The sequence below is a fragment of the Pongo pygmaeus genome, chromosome 17 (assembly GCF_028885625.2).
Source record: "Pongo pygmaeus isolate AG05252 chromosome 17, NHGRI_mPonPyg2-v2.0_pri, whole genome shotgun sequence".
Classification (NCBI taxonomy): Eukaryota; Metazoa; Chordata; class Mammalia; order Primates; family Hominidae; genus Pongo; species Pongo pygmaeus.
The window spans coordinates 92,398,809-92,405,925 of record NC_072390.2 but is presented as its reverse complement, the minus strand read 5'-3'; positions in this window follow the sequence as shown (position 1 = coordinate 92,405,925).

Here is a 7,117-nt window from a genome sequence, read left to right as displayed (position 1 = left end):
AACATATGTATTTGGAGGGGATGCAAACACTCAGACCATAGCATTCCTCAAGTACTAATATGTTATTAAGTGTAAAAAAATGTGGAACAGCTTACAAACTTCATGTATATAAATTTTATATCATATAGTGCCTTAAGGGTTGAGAAAGGCGAAAGTGCCTATGTATAGGTCTGTGTTTTAGCTACATATTTGCTTCTCTATGCATAATGTATTTCTGGAAGGATACGCATAATGTATTTCTGGAAGGTTACACATAATGTATTTCTGGAAGGAACTGATGATACATTTGTTATGTGTGCACACAGAAGATGAGAGATCGGGCTTGAGATCTGAGAGCCCAGGGCACGGAGCAAGCACTTGGCCCGCACACACTCGGCCAGCACTGTTTTCTGGGGCGTTCTCTTCTAGAATCCAGGCTGCAGTGTAGGCAGGCTTTCCAAACAATGAGTTATAAAAACTGGTTTAGATAGTTTCACAACTTTTTGAATATGTACATGATCTCCATAGGTGGCTAAAGGTAACATCGATAATTTTTACATTTTTTTCATATTCAGTTACTTTAATCTCCCCCTGTATAAACATATAAATCATTGACAGGGGAAAAGTCTTACTTAGTTCCTCCACTGTTTATTAGACTCCTCACTGTCAATGAAATAAATGACTAAGATATTATCTTCCAGGTTATTTCTCATAATGACAGGATGAAACTCAAAAGGATTTTAAAAATATAACTAACCACAAAACATTCCCCATGCTTTCACGTTACTCTCAAAGATTCGGAATGTTTTATGATATATGACTTTTTGTGTGATTCCAGCTTTTTATGATTTCTCTGTCTATATTCCAAATTCTGTTACTGTAGGCAAACATTCTTTCAAATCCTTTTCAAAATATAAAATTACTAAATTAAGGTGCAATAAAATATATTCATTCAGCCAATAAATATTTATTAATGCCTGCTACACAAAATTAAGGCTCTCTTAGACCTACTCTATTAAAATAAAAATGAAGAAAGAGAAGTATAAATAAATTTAAAAGATTAATAAGAAATTCTAAATAATAATGTAACCTCATAGTGGGCCTAGTTAGAAAAAACACTTCCCCGTCCTTCCTTTGTTAAACACTCCCTATCCCATGCGGAACTGCTCTCCAGGCCATTTCTGACTTGTGAAGGATGGCGGCGAAGGAAGAATCAGAAGACCGTGCAAATTAGCTCCAGTGCAGCTGGGTTCCTGAACACATCAAGAGGTAATACATACAAACACATTCTGTGGCAGAGCTGGACCCCATGGGCAGTGAACATTTCTAGACAGTTTGTGTCTGTTTTCCCTCACTCTGAGTCAGGCATCAGTTCCTTCTCTCACCAAGACACCTGAATCTCTCTCATCTGTGCTTCTCTTCTCTCTGCAGAACAGCTTTCTCTGCCGGTTCTTAATTTCTATTTTCACTGGGGGCGGCTCCAGTGTGGTGCTACCTCTATACAGCACGTTTCATCACCACAGCCCTTCAGCATGTGACTGCTGTCAAAGAGGAGAGTCAAAGGGAACACAGCTCCGCCTAGATGTTGGGCGCCCTACACCTGGGTCAGTGCCCCGCCTCTCCCACCTTCTGGCTAAGGTCAGCAAGCTCAGACACCCCTATATTCCAGGTGTGATGGATGGTGAGGCAGGTGAGAAGGGAACTGAAGCATCGCATGCAAATCAACCGACATCTGCTGCAAGACCCAAGGTACCCAGGGGATTATTCCAGAAGTTGGTTTTTGCCTCAATAGTTTAATGTAAGTCTTTAAAATGTATTGCATACTTTCTTGCAAATACGATCTCGTCATACTCACCCACTTACAACTTTACAACTTTTTAATGGCTCGCCCTTGTCCTCAGTGTAAATCTCAGAGTTCTCAGCCTTAAGCATCTTCCCTCTCCTAACCTCTGCTCTCCTAATCTCTCCCCTCCTAACCTCTCCTAGCCTATCTTATTTCATAATCCTCCTCTCCTCACTAAACATTCTCCCTTACTTCCAGACCTCTCCACATCCTGTCATTATTCTTGGAATTATTAGCACTTCATGCTATATAAATGAAACTGAAACCTTTAATTTTGTTTTTAGATTTTGAAAAACATTTGCAATCAGGTCTGTTCCAGATAAAAGTGGGAGGTAAGAATAAAAATGGTGTGCAGTGTGTTTGATCTCCCAGTGAAGCCCAGCTCCTTGCCAACATGCCCACCAGGATCTTGGTTCACTTCTGATCTTTCCTCCACCCTAGTGAAATCAGATCAGGGAAGATCCAAAATTCACTCATCCAAATGAAACTAACTCATACTTTCCATTTCATTTACTACTCCCAGTGCTATCTGCATTGTATCATGAATCAGACTTTTAAAATAAAGTCATAATGTTAGAATGTTAAACTGTCCATCTTCAGCCAGTAGAAAATTGACATTATTTTCCATTTGAAAGGCAGGTGGAGCCTTTCCAATGCCTCTGAGTTCAAACAGTTTTCTGCCATTGTATAAGGCAGAGTTCAGCTGCACTTTCGTTGTCATGATAGTATGTATTGCATGGATGAATAAACAGAATTTTTCATAAAACTGGCTGTGATTGCATCTGCCAAGGCTGGTCTGCAGAGCTGCACATCAACGCAATAGCTCATATGAATTTCCACAATAGGCCAGAAATGATTAAATAATTTTTGTAGAACAGCATTAGAAATTTTGCTTCTGTCTCTATTTTTCATAATAGTCAGCAGAGAACTGATTTCATCCCTCCAAGAAATGAATAATTTGGCATTTTAAAGAGGTTCAGAGGCACACATTAGCACAGAAAAACCATTATGAGCCAGTGTGTCAGGCACACACATCTCGGCGGCCTTTTCAAGCACTTTATCTTTCAACTCTACCAAATGCTATTTTTTAAAAGCATCCAGATTTCTGTCCTAAAGGCAATTATTTTCTTAAAGTTCATAAAGGGTAGGAAACAAATGAAAAATGCATTTTAACATGTGTATCTGTGTCCCCCAGCAATAAAATCTAAATAGTATATTGAACTGCAACTCTGAGAGCTGTGAGGAAAAGGGGCTTGTTTAATTCTAGTCCATTGTATTAAGAAATCCATGAGATGTTCTAAAACCATTTTATGTCCATGCAAACAAAGGCTGCACAAATTCCCAAATGTTCTTATGAAACTTTGTCAATGCCTTCTGTGATGAATAGATTTTGTGTGTGAAATTGGCTAGGTTACAGTATCCAGCTATTCAATTAAATGCTAATCTGGGGTTGCTGCAAAGACATTTTGTAGATGTGCTTCATATCTATCATCAGGTGACTTTAAGTAAAAAAGTAGATGAGGTCCACTCGTATACTCTTGGAGAACAGGAAGGTCTGCTTCAAGACTGAGCATCAGCTCCTGATCCAGTTTCCAGGATGCCTACCTGCCCCTTGGATTTCAGAAGTACCAGCCCTACAATCATGTGAACAAATGTCTTGAAATAAATCTCTTGATAGATAGATGATCGATAGACAGATGGATAGATAGATAGATAGAGATAGAGAGATAGAGAGAGAGAGAGATAGGGAAAGATAGATAGATAAATAGATGTAGATAGATACAGAGAGATAGATAGACAGATAGCTATCTTCTATTGGTTCTGTTTCTCTAGAGAACCCTGACTGATACATTGTCCCATATGATAATACTCACTAATATACATATCACACCCTATAGTTTTTTCAAGGGGAAATGCTCTGTGAATCTATTCATGATATGAAGCCCTGTGAAGGTATTGTCTACGTGAATAGATTTTTTGGTGGCATTAAATCAGCTTTTCCAAGTCCTAATTCCAGTTACCTAAACAAGTTGCCTGAGTTACTCAAGCGACCAGAAGAATCAAGACCACTTCCAAATTACCTCTTATGATTTCCAGGATGTAACCTTAAGGAGCTAATTGTTGTTATTGTTGCTGTGTGTTCTAGCTGGAAAAGTTAGAACCATGCAAATGCAATTGATGTACTACAAACATAACACAAAGATGGGAGGTGAGCCTGTGGGTACTTTCTTTGATGTTTCCCAAGGAAAAATGGGGGCATACACCTCTCACTTAAGCAGGTTTAATGCTATTTTTCTGCTGACTTGATGATTACATTTCTGTCTCATTTCCTGATTTAGATCATCAAATTTAAAGTCAGTACACCTGTAATCCCAGCACTTTGGGAGGCCGAGGCAGGTGGATCACGAGGTCAGGAGATCGAGACCATCCTGGCTAACACAGTGAAACCCCGTCTGTACTAAAAAATACAAAAAAAAATTAGCCGGGCGTGGTGGCGGGCACCTGTAGTCCCAGCTACTCGAGAGGCCGAGGCAAGAGAATGGCGTGAACCCAGGAGGCAGAGCTTGCAGTGAGCCGAGATCGCGCCACTGCACTCCAGCCTGGACAACAGAGTGAGACTCTGCCTCAAAAAAATAAAAATAATAATAAATAATAAAAAAATAAAGTCAGTGCACCAATGAGCGGGCCTCACTCATTCTTCAGTAGAGCTGCTCTTAAAGTCCCCACAAGTCTTTTCTAGTGAAAGCCTGTAAACACTAGAAACAAAAAGTGGAAGCTGTGGACTATCTCCTCAGGAATTAACCCTGCCTTTCCTGGAGGACAGGCACACCCCACATTCTGATACGAATATACACTGCAACAGATGACACACGGCTTCTCCACCGCCCTCACTCCTCACAGAGTGCCCATCTTCTGTCCTGCATACGGTGGCATGTGACAAGTCACTGGACCTTCTGAGCCAAATACCTGATATCTGTGATTCTATAAAGGCAGGTGGGAATTATTAACACTCACTTAAAATGAACCAGGGGAACTTGCACTTCAAAGAAATCTCACAGTTTTTAAATCCCCTTGGTAAATATGAACATTTTTTTTTAGAGACTGGATCTCGCTCTGTCACCCAGGCTGCAATGCAGTGGTGCTATCACAGCTCACTGAAGCCTCAACCTCCTGGTCTCAAGCAATACTCTCAACTCAGCCTCCCGAGTAGCTGGGACCACAGGTGTGAGCTGCCACACCTGGGTAATTACGAACTTTTGTACATTGGCTTCGCTGAAAGCAAGAAGCAGGTTTATTCTGCTAGAATGTGGGCTGAGCTTACTCTGTCAGCCCACTGGTATTTCATTCAGTAGCAATATGCATTTCATAATTATTGCCAAAATTTCCATGACTGCATTTATCTGTGTAGAGTGTGTAGAGTTTATCTGTGTAGAGTTTCACCTGGGCCTAGCACAGCTCTAGACTTTATTTTTTCTTTTTCTTTCTTTCTTTCTTTTTTTTTTTTTTTTTTTGAGACAGAGTCTCACTCTTGTAGCCCAGGCTCGACTACAGTGGCGTGATCTCAGCTCACTGCAAACTCCACCTCCTGGGTTCAAGTGATTCTCCCTCAGCCTCCCGAGTAGCTGGGATTACAGGTGTGCACCACCACACATGGCTAAGTTTTACATTTTTAGTAGAGATGGGGTTTCACCATGTTGGCCAAGCTGGTCTCAAACTCCTGACCTCAAGTGATCTGCCTGCCTCGGCCTCCCAAAGTGCTGGGATTACAGGCAGCTCTCGACTTGATGATGATGATGATGATGATGATGATGATGATGATTTAACACAAATGCCATAATTCTATTAGGTTCTTCAAATTTTTATTGTGCTTTCACATGCAAGTTCTTATTTAATACCCACGACATTCTATTTTACCTTACAGATGAGGAAAATTGGCCTTAAAGAGAGCAAGTGACTCACTTGAGAGGAAGTGACAAATCAAAGGGGGAATTGGCAGCAGGGCCTGACACCCAGCCTGCGCACTTCCCCTCCTGAGACCATCTCAGATCTGTAAACCCCTGACATCTTTCCAAGCTCTTCCCAGACACACAACAGCAGGTCTGATTCCCATCCCACTGAGGACCTCTGTGTGCAAATGCCTCCTGTTCTGAGAACTTTTTCTCCCAGTGGACAGTGGAGACTGGGCCTGCACACAGAGGTCTGTTTTCTGTCTGGTTTTCCAGGTGTGGCTCTGCGAACCAGTGTTGTCTAGCATACGTTCAGAACACCATGAAATCAGAAAAAGGAAGGAGGGACCAGCAATATGAGAGACTCAGGACTTTCTAGTTCTAAACTCACACATTAGAAGTGGGCTCCACAGCAAAATGAATGGAAACCAATCAGCCAGTCCAAAAAGAGAACACGGTTACTTTTATCAGGACATCGATACCCATTCGTTGACTTGGGAGGATGCTTACGATATTCTGCTAAGTGGAAAAGCAAGTTACAAAAAAATTATAGCATGATTATAGTTTTATAAATAAAAGAGTGAAAAGTGAAAGTTCATACCACACTCAGATAATTGTTTCTCAGTAGTGTAATTTGGAGCTTTTTATGTTTAAAAATGTTTTTCTACATTTTCTAACCTTTAGCCATACGTAGGCAGTGCTTGAATAACATAACATTTGAAAGACAGTTATGGCTAATGGCTGATCGTTTATGAGGAGGCTATTCAGCTACCAAACACTCTTATGCCAAAGACCTCTCCCACCTCCTGCCCAGTTTTCTCCAAACAGCACGGGAGTCTGGGCAGGAAGTGGGCAGAGCCAGCACTGATGCCCAGGCTCAGCAGGGCATCCATCCTGGGTGTTGTCAAGCTTCTTCTCTCCTCTGCTTATGAAGCTGCTCCAATTTGCAGAAGAGTCACCTTGTGACTGTTTCAGGACCTGAAGTGAATGAGCTGAGGAATTAACTGTGTGTCACTCTCAGTTGCCTACAGTGGCATTACCATTGTGGGAGCACCAGTCATGTCTCCCCACCCCGTGGGAATGCACAGCACTCAGGCCCATCTGCAGGACAGCAGAGGTATTTGCAGGTACAACAGGCCCAGAACATATTTGGGAAGGCAAGGATGAGTCAGTTAGATTTCCTGCTAGGTTTTTAAACTGTAGCTCTTTTTTCACCCAGGGGGTGGACCTTGTCTGATTGGCACTCGATGTTGTATGACCCTGGAGCAGGTCTGCACAGGAAAAGGAAGGAAAACCTGTGTGCTCTCTCTCCTGTTCCTGCACGCTGTCTCCCATGCCACTGGCAGTT